Below are 13,874 nucleotides of genomic sequence, written 5' to 3' on the forward strand. Positions count from 1 at the left end.
TTGACCGACTTTGCCGCTAGATTTCGCGTCTTTTGGCCATACCTGGCTAGCGACTAAAAACATCATTTAGCGACTTTTTGGTTGTGAAGATAAGTGGTAAAAGCAGATCTTCCTGTTGGTCTTCCCACATTTTGCCATTTGGTACTTTGCACTCTTCTTGGTCACTCCAAGGCATTTGTCCCTGCCTTCAGCTAGTCACTTGGCTCTTTTGGAATATATTTCACTGTAATTGGCTCTCTCTCTCTCTTTCTCCTCAGTACAAATCAGCCTGTTCCCTTGCCATTCATCACTGACCACTCTGCTCTCCTGTCTGTCAGACATTATTGCTGCTTGCAGATAGCTTGGGGTCCTTAGAGAAAATATCAGAAGAGAAAAGTACACAATTATCTTAATTATCTTTTTTATTCAGTCAGTCCTTCAGTGAGTCCCAGTGTGTTGGCGATTAAGCAACGTTGGCATTCAATTAGCGACTTTTGGCCATACATGGCTGGCGACTCAAAAAACTAGAAAAAAAGTACAAAAAGTTGTACAATTAATATCTTTATTATCCTTAATTCCCCTGAATCCTAGAGTGTGTTGCAATTAAGCAACTTTGCTGCTAGGTTTAGCGACTCTTGTTTTGGGCATACCTGGCTAGCGACTACAAACATTATTCAGCAACTTTTTGGCTGTTAAGATTAACGTTAATAAATTAAATCCTAATACAATTTATTGTGTTGGTCTCGCCATCTTGCTATTAGGTACTTTGAATTCTTGTTGGTCTCTGCTAAGGTATCTGGCTGTTGTCTTTGCCTTCAGTTAGTCACTTGGCTCTGGAATATATTTAACTGTACTTGGCTCTCTCTTTCTCCTCAGTACAAATCAGTCTGTTCCCTTGCCATTTAGACATTTTCTTGATTGGATCATCACTGACCACTCTGCTCTCCTGCTGTCTATCAGACATTGTTGCTCCCATCATAGCTAGCAAGCTGCCTTGGTGTCCTTTGTGAAAATATTTAGATAGAAGACTAAAGTGCACAAAGGTGTACAATTATTATCTTTTCAAAATATTTGTTTCACTGTCAGTGTGATTGACCGACTTTGCCGCTAGATTTCGCGTCTTTTGGCCATACCTGGCTAGCGACTGAAAACATCATTTAGCAACTTTTTGGTTGTGAAGATAAGAGGTAAAAGCAGATCTGCCTGTTGGTCTTTTTACATTTTGCCATTTGGTACTTTGCACTCTTGTTGGTCACTCCAAGGCATTTGTCCCTGCCTTCAGCTAGTCACTTGGCTCTTTTGGAATATATTTCACTGTAATTGGCTCTCTCTCTCTTTCTCCTCAGTACAAATCAGTCTGTTCCCTTGCCATTTAGACATTTTCTTGATTCGATCATCACTGACCACTCTGCTCTCCTGCTGTCTATCAGACGAATCAGTTGATTCTCTGCTCTCAATTGTCTATGCTAGTAAGCTGTTATTCTCTGCTTTGGAGTGTTGATGCTGGGTTGCTAGTTTTCTAAATCACCTCACACACTTGAAGGAAGCAGCACCGATCATAAACACACAAACAAACTCACACACACACACACACACACACACACACACACACACACACACACACACACACACACACACACACACACACACACACACACACACACATAGTTGGTTTATCTGTTGTGATAGGCAAAGAGCCAATGTGCAAAGAAAGAAGGGAAATATGGATCATAAACGTTTAAGTGGAGGAGCTAGAAAAAAAATTCAGCAAGAAAAGAAAAAAAAGGAATCAGTTTTACTTGAGAGTGTTCCAAATATCTCCAGCTTCTTCAGTACAAAGACATCTGCTGAAAGCAATTCTATAAATGCTACTGCAAATTCAGCTAAGGTTAGCAATGCACCTGAGCTAGCATGTAGCTCCCAAGATCCTGAGACCACTACAAGTGTAGACACTGAACCAAATGCTTCTGATGCTTATGATTCAACCAATTCAGCAGTAGCCAGTTGCTCGGATGAATGTGAGGTCACTGCACCTCTGGACAGCATAGAAAATGAGCTGAATCTTTCTTCAACACCATCTACAGTGACAACTCTACCTAGTGATCCCGCTAAATGGGCTGAGACCCTCACTGAGTCAATGAAGGAAGTTCTTATTCAAAGAGGTGCAAAATCATTTCACAACCGTCACAGCCATTATCCAGCTTCTGTGAGGAACAGTGGGCTAGGAGGCAAAACCCGATGCCTAAACAATGAACATTTTACTTCACACTTGCCCAATGGACAACGAGTACAAAGAGAGTGGCTGATGTACTCTCCCTCTACTGGTAATGTTTACTGCTTTGCATGCAAACTGTTTTCCCCAAAAACGCATTCTTTTGTGACAGGCTATTGTGATTGGAAACACTCAGAAAGATTTGGTGAACATGAGCGAAGTGCTGAGCACATAACCTGCATGCAAGCAGTCTTGAACCGCGCCAAAGGTGCCACAGTTGATGCAGACCTGTTCAAACAGTTTCAGGCAGAGAGCAGCTATTGGAGGCAGGTGTTACAAAGAGTTGTTGCAGTCATTAAATTCCTTGCAGAAAGGGGCCTTGCATTTAGGGGTAAAAATGAATCGTTAGGGTCTCCTCTCAATGGGAACTACCTTGGTATTCTGGAGGTCCTGGCTGAATTTGATCCCTTTCTAAAGGATCACATCAGAAAGTTTGGGCAGATGGGTCGAGGTAATACCTCATATTTGTCCTCCACCATTTGTGAGGAATTCATTGAATTGATGGGTGCAAAAACCAAACAGGCTATAGCAGATGAACTGCAAGCAAGCAAATACTACTCTATCATTGTGGATTCAACCCCAGATTTATCTCATGTGGACCAATTGACATTCATATTCCGTTTTGTTAGCAAAGAGGGCAGTGTTGTTGAACGCTTTGTGGGTTTTGAGCCCATTACTAGCCATACAGGTGAAAGTTTGGCTAACTGTGTCATGTCTGTGTTGGAAAATCTAGGGTTAGAGCTGTCAAATTGCAGGGGGCAGGCTTATGATAATGCCAGCAACATGTCAGGGAGGTATAATGGGTTGCAGGCTCACTTAAAGAAAAGCAACCCATTAATACACTATATTCCATGTGCAGCTCACTCTTTGAATTTGGTGGGAGTCAACAGCATTGACAGATGTGGAAATGAAGTCTCTAAGTATTTTGACTTGATTCAGTCTATTTACAACTTCACAACTGCATCCACACACCGATGGGACAGGGTATTTGGCAATTCCAACATAGATCTCACACTTAAAGCTTTATCCAACACGCGTTGGAGTTGCCGTGCAGAATCTACCAAAGCACTGTGGCAGAACTACAGTAAAATAAAAGCAGCACTACAGGTTATTTCCACTGATGACACAGAGAAACGAGACACACGAACTGAAGCTGACAGTCTAGTGCGGAAGCTGGATTCACTTGAGATGGCCTTCATGGCAGGCTTTTGGGACACTGTTCTGTCCAGATTTCAGGCCACAAGTCTGCAACTTCAAAAAGCAGACATGGACCTTGGTACAGCAGTTAGATTGCTGGAATCTCTGCGCACCTTTGTTCTCTCCCAAAGAGATCTATTTGATCATTTTGAGCAGAAAGCCTTAAACATGTTGGGTGGCACCCCATCTTACAGGGCTGAACGGACGAGGAAACGTAAAAAGTTTGCTGATGAATCAGCATCCCCAGATGTTGTGCTTGAGGGAAGGCAACTGTTTCAAATAGAGACATTTATTGCCTCTATTGATCAACTGAGTTCAAGCCTTAATCACCGTCTGGAGGCCTACAAACATCTGAACAATTTGTTCAGTGTCCTTTTCTCTTTGGATACAGAGTCCAATGCTTCAGTCCTTCACAAGGCCAAGATTCTCACTGAATCATACCCATCTGACCTCAATGAAAGTCTTGGACAGGAGCTTATACAGTTCAAATCTTTTATACAGCTCAACAACACTGATGAGGAGAGGACCCCTTCAGGACTGCTCAAAACAATAATACATTTTGGACTACAGCCTACGTTTCCTAATACATACATTGCGCTACAGATTTTTCTCACTCTACCGGTCAGTAACTGTGAGGGAGAACGCTCATTCTCTCTTTTGTCAAGAGTAAAAAATGAGCTGCGCACAAGAATGACTCAGAAAAGATTAAATGCGTTATCTCTAATGGCAATTGAGAGTGAGCTGACAAGAGAGTTGGACTTCAATGATGTGGTGGATGATTTTGCAAAATTGAAAGCACGAAAGAAACCCCTTGCTTAAAGGTGCACTGTGTAAGATTTTTAGGTTATTTCCAGAATTCACCCATTCACTAATGTTAGGCTACCTGTTTTCATGAATACTTACCACCACCATAAAATTCTAAGTATCCATTATGACTTGGAGAATTGCACTTTTGCCATTTCTGGGAAGTGTCACCTGGATTGTGAAGATAGGATTGACTTTAGGCAGAAGCTTGGTGCTTTCTCTGGCAAACTGAACCTCAAGCTTCATTCTCTGCAGCTTTGCATTCTTGTGCAGACTTTCATCCACAAGGAACTTTTCAACTTCCCCACTATCGTGAAGGGGCCATCAAAAGATTTCAGTGTGTCCAGCATGTCTAGTCTCTTACTCTCCTTTCTTTGAGCCATCTCTTGTTTCTCATCTGCCCTACTCTCGAATTTTGCCTTCATGAATTTACTCCAGTTGAGTTCAACCTCCCTTTTTGCTTGTGCTGCTGCCTTGAAACCTCTGAAGCTCCTGGCTCTTCTGTAAAATTATTGACCTATTGACTGCGTTCAGTGTGCCCAACTTCTTCAGTTTGTAGTCCACCTTGCCACATTGTCTCTCCATCCCAATGTTGTGCACAGGGGTGCCATCAATGTTACTAGCCTGTTCACTGACAGGGTCCATTGGGAAGGTCTCCTCATCCATCCTCTGCCTGGCCAGGACAGTCTTCAGATGGGGCAGCATGAGATCTGTCAGCTGCTTCACTTCATCCAAGTATTCGGCAGCCACGTCTGACACTGAGTTCAGGACATGTCCAGTGCCTGTCCAGCCACTATAGCATTCTTGGAAATGGGCTATCTTGACCTGCATGCAGCCCTTGTACCATGAACTGGCCTACACCTTTCTTTGTGGTGCTCTCCGATGCATGTTATCATTTTACCTTTCTCCTTCTCCTCAAGCTTAACCACAAATAGATACAGACTTTGAGCCTCAATTTGCTGCACAGCTGCCGTTATGCCAATGTGTTTTCCTAAGATATTATTTTATTTTTAATGATAGAAGGGAGGAAAAGGGGGCAAAAATCATGTCCGATTTAGTTTTTTGGGTGGGTTGGGGGGTTTATTTCATGATAGCTACCAACTTCCAATACATAATATCTCTCAAATGACCCAATGCACCATCACTGAAGTGGGCGTAATCATTTTCAAAAATGTTTATTTTTAGGCCATTTATCCCCTCCCCCTGTGTCTGTGTGAAACCTGTGCTTGTCAGTGTCTGTGTGGTATACCTAATAGTGTGTGTGCAGTATGTGCACTCTTCTGTACAGTACAGTGTGCATGTCTGTTCACAGTATACAGTATTTCTTGCATAGTGCGTGCGTGTGTGTGCGCCCACACGCGCGGGGGGTTGAGGGGCCAAGACCATGTCAGGCCCAGGGGGCCAAAATTTCTTAATCCGCCCCTGGGCACAATGCAGTCCGAAATGTACTGTTCTCCTGGCAACCTCCAAACCAAGACTCATTCATCAGATTGCCGGATGGAAAAGCGTGAATCATCACTCCAGAGAACGGGTCTCCCTGCTCTAGAGTCCAGTGGCGACGTGCTTTACACCACTGCATCCCACGCTTTGCATTGGACTTGGTGATATGGCTTAGATGCAGCTGCTTGGCCATGGAAACCCATTCCATCAAGCTCTCTGCGTACTGTATGTGGGCTAATTGGAAGGTCACATGAAGTTTGGAGCTCTGTAGCAACTGACTGTGCAGAAAGTAGGCGACCTCTTTGCACTATGCGCTTCAGCATCCGCTGACCCTTCTCTGTCAGTTTACGTGGCCTAAAATTTCGTGGCTGAGTTGCTGTTCTTCCCAAACTCTTCTATTTTCTTATAGTAAAGCCGACAGTTGACTTTGGAATATTTAGGAGCGAGGAAATTTCACGACTGGATTTGTTGCACAGATGGCATCCTATGACAGTTCCACGCTGGAAATCACTGAGCCCCTGAGAGCGGCCCATTCTTTCACAAATGTTTGTAGAAACAGTCTCCGTGCCTAACTGCTTGATTTTATACACCTGTGGCCGGGCCAAGTGATTAGTGTCACACCGCGGTGAGGGATGTCTTGTCTTGGTTTTTTCTGTCTTGTGATTTGCATGTTTTAGTTTGAAAAGTCACTTGCCCTTCCTTTTGTGTCATCAGTCTGACGTCATCCCTGTTCCCTGATTGTTTCCACCTGTTCCCTATTACCCTCATGTGTCTTATAAGCCCACTCCTCCCTTTGTTCTGTGCCAGATTGTCTCGTTCATTCGTACTATCTAGCGTCCATGCCCATGTCCATGCCTTGCCTTGTCTCCTGCTTATGTTCCTTGTTCTTGAATTCCTTCGTGGCTATTTTGAGTTTTCCTTTCTTCCTCCTCAGCAGAGTGATTGTTTGTTATTGACTTTATTCAGCCGAAGTGGTAAGTTATCAGTTATTTTCCTCAATTTTTTGAGTGACTATTTTTGTTAAAATTTATTAGATAAGATAGTGTAGAATTTTTCATAGCTGTTGTTTCTTCCTCTTGTTGGAGCGTTTTTTGTTAATACATTTTATAGCATATACTGCGCCAATTATAGTTCGTCTTTGGTTTTGTGTTTTCCTCCGTTCGGAGTGATTTTCAGTTGTTCCTATTTTTTGGAACCTTTTTTCGTCGATTAGTTTTTTGGTTAAATATAGATTTGTATTCCTTGACTTTGGAGGTGAAAGGAAGCCGCCAAAATAAAAGCCTGTCAAGTTCCCTACTCTGCATCTGAGTCCAATCCTTTTACCAAGCCCTGACAATTAGGAAACCTGATTCTGATAATTTGGGATGGGTGGCGAAACACTTTTGGTAATATAGTGTATGTTGTTTTTTTCATTCATCACATGTCCCTTTGGGGTCATGGATGAGCTGATCACAGTTGTCTTTGACTGGTCGCTGTGAACATAGCAGACTCTTTGTGGTTGTAAAGTACCAAACCCTGCGCTTTGTAGAACGTTGCAGCTAATTTATGGATTTTTCTGTCTTTACAAGCTGTACTTTCCGCCAATAATATTAGCCTAGTCACATCAGACCAATGAAATTGACGAACGAGTCACGGTGGACCAATGAAATTGTTCACATTGAATCTAACGCACTCACACAATAATTCAGTCAGCCATAGCCACACGACATAGCCCCAAAGCTGAAAATGATCATGTTTAAATATTCCATGTTTCTATGGCCACACACCTGCGTCTTGCAGATGTGTGCGGCCAATAGGTGGGTTGCATATGACGTCATATCCGTTTTTCTTCTTCGCGGCTTAATTCACACGATGGTCAAGCAGCTTGAGCGTAGCATTAAAACAAGTGAGAGTGAGTGTAGAGTTTGAGCAGAAAATGTCATATTTCTGTTCGGTTTTTGGATGTTCCAGTAGTTTAAATAGAGAGATAGGAAAGGGCTTTCAAAGAGTCACGAAAGAAGGGGTTTATAAAAATAATAAAGTCAGGGAAAAAACGAAACTGCATGGATGAAAATGGCTCTTAAAAAATCACTTTCATCCTCTTGTCACAAGAGTCTTGTGGAATACAATCTGACCGCTTGTGTCTGCAGTGATCACTTTGTAAAATGTTTGTTTGAACATTTGATTTGTTTGAGAAACTTTCTGTGATGCAATTGCATTTATTCTCTACTAAATTAGTAGTATTTGATAGCAGAACTAAACATAAAGAAAGGACAAGAGATCGCATTAGTTGGTGTTATTTTGTGGTTTGTATGTCTAAATATAATTAAGAAGACCTGGTTGTGCAAATAAACCAATGTCATGAGAAGTCTTACTAATAAATATTGTGATTGTTGGTCCAATTCACCGTATTTTTATTGTCCATTTTCATAACAGAAAACCAAAAGCTTAGTTGTTGTTGTTGTCTTTTGTGATATTTGTTAACATCAAGAAAATATCTTTAATTGTATTCATAAACTAGATTAATACATCTCTGGTAGGCTCAACAGCATACACTGAATCTTGATATTGCAAGCAAACTTTGCTGAACAACAGGGACAAAATATGAACTTCACAGCATAAAAAGCAACTGCAGACATGAATTGCAGATGAGACTAATATTTGTAGCAGAAATTTCAACTGCAAACAAACGTATCCTTTTTCTCAATAGCGTCACAATCACAGCAGTACGGCACTCGTTATGTCAATCAAATATGTTACTTAGTGATGCACGAATAAGTCCAACTTTGTCTTTCACCGATTAATGCTTGATTTGTGGACCCCTTCAGGTATAAAGATGTTTTCTTCTCTGGGTGTTAAATGAAGTGAGGTCAAGGTGAGCTTTACTGTCTTGGTGATGATAAATGCTTTAAATCAGGGGTGTCAAACGTACGGCCCACGGGCCGGATCAGGCCCGCAAACAGGTTTTGTCCGGCCCGCGTGATGAGTTTGCCAAATATTAAAATTAGCTGTATTTTTTTTTTTAATAAAACAAACTGCTGTTCTAAATGTGTCCACTGGATGTCACAGTAGCAATTCTGTTAGAATTAGCAAGAGGTACGAAGTAAAGCGTGGCTGCGGTTCCTCTCCCTCGATCCAAATGAAACTTAAAACCTGCCGTTTTATATCTTCTGCTGCGAACACATCGTTATTTGGCACCCTTACTCCCTCATAATGTCTCTGACAAAAACGAGAAAACTTAACCCTTTTGAATATTTTTTACCTCTGTTTCTTAGTTTGTTGAGTTAGCCCTGGATTGATACGTGGACATGACAAAGGAGGTATTTGATACCTCGAAGAGTTTACATGTCGTGTTTTTTTGTTCAATCCCAGAAAGACTGTGATTTAAAGTTTAATCCTGACTTTGTAGATATACTGAGACAAAGTCTAAGCTCATCGTGTTTTTGAAACTGCACCAATTGCCTCAGAATTTTCAACAAACTTGAAGTGTTTTGTCCAGAGAATTATTTGCGATTTGTACGTTTTCATAATGTGCATGTTGTATTTTTGGCCAAAGTAAAACAAAGAAAACAACCTTGAGTTGTCTTTAATTTTAAGTTATCATGCCATGATTTTACCATTCTGGCCCACTTGGGAATAGATTTTTCTCCATGCGGCCCCTGTGGTAAAATGAGTTTGACACCCTTGGTTTTTTACTCTTTTTAAAAACATTTTTTCTTAAGAATGTAAAAATCCACTCCATCCAATTTTAAATAATGTTTTCATAATCAATTACATATTTCCCTCTCAACCTTTCAAAAAAATGTTCAAATCTGCACTGATGCAGGTAAATAAACAGTAGCCTAATGTGGCTCTAGACCAGGGGTCACCAACGCGGTGCCCGCGGGCACCAGGTCGCCCGTAAGGACCAGATGAGTTGCCCGCGGGCCTGTTCTTAAAAAAATAAAAAAATAAAATAAAAATATGTAAAAAAAAAATAAATAAATAAATAAATATTTTTTTTATTTTTATTTTTTAAATTAAATCTACATAGAAAAAACACAAGATACACTTTCAATCAGTGCATCAACCCAAACAACCTCCCCCATGCACACTCATCCACACCCACTCACACAAAAGGGGTTATTTCTTTCTGCTACCAATATTCTGGTTCCCACAACATAGACAACACATCTGCAAGGGACACAGTCCCTGAAGCACACATGATTGTATAGGCTGCTGGTCCACTAACATTCTTATTAATTGCTATTTTTTATGTAATTATTTTTATATTGTTTTACTTTCTTTTTTATCCAAGAAAATGTTTTTTATTTATTTATCTTATTTTATTTTATTTTTTTAAAAAGGGCCTTATCTTCAACAGACCAGGTTGTCAATGAAATTAGATTTGTTTAAAGGGTTTTTTAAACCAGGCCCAGTCCAGATAATGTCCAAGTCGGACTCAGCAACACACACCTTCATTCATGTACACAGAAAAAAATTAGGGAACACAACAGATTGCATATAATTTATAAACAAAATTACATTTTCAAAATAAGCATTTATGTACAGTCCAGATTATGTCCAGGTCACTCAAATTAGGGAACACAACAACAGATATCATATAATCTATAAACATAATTATACTTTCAAAATAAGCCTTTGAGGACTTCTCATCTTTTCTTTAATGTTTTTTGGCATCATTATCGTTTTCAACCATGTAACTTTCTAAAATTAGAAAATACTGAATAAATGTTTTAAAGAAAGTAATACTAAGTGAATATCTGTTTTTGGCCTTAAAAATAAACATTTTACCGAGTACTATAATTAAATTGACTAAATCATGATTGTCAATGAACTCTCCTAAAATAACAGAAACCACATTAAGCTTCATAAACAAACCAATCCTTAAACACATTTTTTCAACTTCCACCCAAAACAAAGACGCAATATGACAATACCAAAACAAATGCAGGGTGGATTCAGGCTCCTGACAACAAAATCGGCAATCATCTGACTCTGTCATATTCCATAATTTTAACATTTTCCCTGTGGGTAAGAAGTTATAAATAATTTTAATTTGAAAATAACGATTTTGCACATCGATAGTGGTTTTATAGATTAGTTTGAATGTGGCATCCCATGGCAACGGGCAGTCAAAAAAGTCCTCCCATTTTCCATTTGTGTTGTATGAGGCAGCCTTCAAAGATTTATTTATTAAATAAAAATTATATATTTTTCTATTTATTTTAGTTCCTTTTTGCCAACTAGAATTTCTTATTAGAGGTTTACAAACTAATAATTTAGTAGTTCCATAATTATTTATTTTTTTCCATCTTTTCCCAATTACTCCAGTTAGTTGATAAAATGAAAAGCTTGAGCAAGCATCACCATACATAGCTCTAAATTCATCATACTTCATAATTTTACCATTCTCATTGATAATATCATTGACAAAAATGATTCCTCTTTCAAACATATTTTTCCAAAAGAAAGGCTTTCCATCTATTACAATATTAGAGTTCATCCATATTAACTGCTGCAAAATATTGTCTCTTTTTTCTGGCACATAAAATTGAAAACACCACTATGAGTGGATTGTTTCCTTTATGAACCCCGCCATGTTTCCCAGCAGACTCTCTGGGAGGGGATCACTTGTAAAAAAGGATACAATTTCTTTTGATACAGTACATGTTTTTTGTCCAACAGGACATTTGTGTACCACTCAATGTTTAAATACATCTTTGGAACAATTGATGCTTTTAAAGACAGACACATAGCTTCAAGGTTGAGAAGTTTCAGGCCCCCATATTCATACTCTTTGTACAAAACCTTTCTTTTAATCTTTTCTGGTTTGCCGTTCCAGACAAAATCGAAGACCCTCCGCTCATAAATCTTGAAAAAGTATTGTGATGGAGCTGGTAATGACAAAAACAAATAAATAAATTGAGGAATAATTAACGAGTTGGCAATAGACATTTTACCATACAAGGTTAGGGATTTCCCTTTCCATAATTGCATAATTTTGTCCAGCTTTCTTAGTCGATTATCATAATTTACTGAGCCTAGATCTTCCAGATTTTCTGGGACAACAACACCAAGTATGTTAACTGGTCCATCTGTCCACAAAACAGGCACTTTGCATTCCATTCGAAAGGACGTTCCCTTTAGATTTCCGATCCTTAACATTTTACATTTATCATAATTAAGCTTAAGGCCAGATTGCTGTGAAAATATGTCCAAAAGATTAAGAAGGTTCTGCAAACAATGAGGAAAAATCTTATCTTTGTGAATCAGCCTTTTCTGACATGAACTTCATCAAGAACAAACACAGAACACGCCTCACTGATGCACATCTGCAAGACTCACTCAGAGTTGCAGTGTCAAGTTACACACCAGAGTACAACACACTAGTTAACAGCATGCAATGCCAGGCTTCCCACTAACTGACAAAGAAACAGATAACAGATTTGGTGTCCAGTTCAAAGTGTGACATGATTTAAAAATTTGAGAGTTTACTTTTGTATTTTACATGAGTTATTATTTGTACAAACATGGTGCAAAGTAATTCATGATTTGTTAAAAAATGTTAGTGGCTAGCTAGTTAAAATTGGATATTGTGATTTCACAAGACTGTCTTAGAAGTGATCATTTGAAAATGTTCAATTTGAAAAATGTGCATTTAGAGAAAATATAAAAATAAAGTGTTGCATATTGATATTTATCTGTTTCTATATATATTTATTGTGAGAAATCATTAAGATGATCAGTGTTTCCACAAAGATAAATATAATTAATTATTAATAATAACAGAGTTAAAGGTAAATTGAGCAAATTGGCTACTTCTGGCAATTTATTTAAGTGTGTATCAAACTGGTAGCCCTTCGCATTAATCAGTACCCAAGAAGTAGCCCTTGGTTTCAAAAAGGTTGGTGACCCCTGCTCTAGACCATCGCCTGCAACCAGAAAGTGTCCAGATGTGCCTCCAGGTCACGTGCTTGTGTCCATAGGTTAAGTGGGTGCGGTTTTTATCTAGGTATGTGTCTATAGTCCAGGAATGATGGTAAGTAGTAGCAGGATCTTTTGTGACGATAAGTGATAGTATGACAATATGGACCCAGCTCATCCCGCACAGTCCAGCGACTACACATTTTTACTGACTAAAAGTAAAGTCAAGCAGCACTAGCTAATGAGCTAAAATCCCAGGGCTGTCAACTTATTGTCGTAGGCATCAGGGACACCAGCTCGGTACTAAATTCAGAACTTTTAAAGGTACCAACAGTTCATTGTTACTACCAACTGAGTCACGTAAAATCAAACGGTACCATATTTTAATATCAGTGTTGCACATTATGTCACATTCGGTTGGAGTTGAAACCTGCTCAAACATTTGGAGGGCAAACATGCATATTCGTAGCATATTGCCTCTAAGTAATTTTGCAACCCAACATTTTCCATGCCAGCAAAGCAAGCGAGCGCTCAAAAGTATGATTCCACTTTTTCAAATGTGATGCCGATGCAGATAGCGCTGGTTGCAATATTTGTGAGAGTAAGTGCAAGGTCAGTGGTCGGAATACTTTATCTGAGGAGGACCGACACAAGAGTTATCTCCAGGCTGAAGAGTGCAGATTCTTCTTATTCTTCTCGTGTCACTACATGGCACCCCTCCAGTACTCCACATACCCTCTTGTATGGTTGTTGAGGACACGCAGATCTTGTTGGTTGCACTGCTCAGGCAGACAAAAAGACTCATCGTTTACTTTTCTCCACATTCACACACTGCAAGAAACCTCCTAATAGACCCATTTGTTCATACCTTTGTCAGGTTCAAACGCTGATGACAAATCAGACAAGATTAGAAACATGCAGAGACAGAGTTCAATTTAGCTCGAGGAGACACGTGTTTTGGGCTGTACTCTAGTTACAGAGCCAAACTACGTTCTAAAAATCAAGCCCGCGCGCCTCCTCTATTTATTAGGAATGTCTCTATTACATCACTGTCGCTGAGGGAAGGGGGTAATCTCGACAACTCCAGTTAGACACAATATATGATTATACAAAAATGCACATATATGTTGACACTTGGTGCTATCGCCCAGTCTCTGCTTTGTCTGCGTCTCAGTACCCAATGTTTGGCCTTGGCAGTCAGCAGGCCGAGTACTCGTGCTATCGCCCAGTCTCTGCTTTGTCTGCGTCTCAGTACCCAATGTTCGGCCTTGGCAGT

Source organism: Entelurus aequoreus, linkage group LG09 (genome assembly GCF_033978785.1).
Source record: "Entelurus aequoreus isolate RoL-2023_Sb linkage group LG09, RoL_Eaeq_v1.1, whole genome shotgun sequence".
In the NCBI taxonomy this organism is placed as follows: Eukaryota; Metazoa; Chordata; class Actinopteri; order Syngnathiformes; family Syngnathidae; genus Entelurus; species Entelurus aequoreus.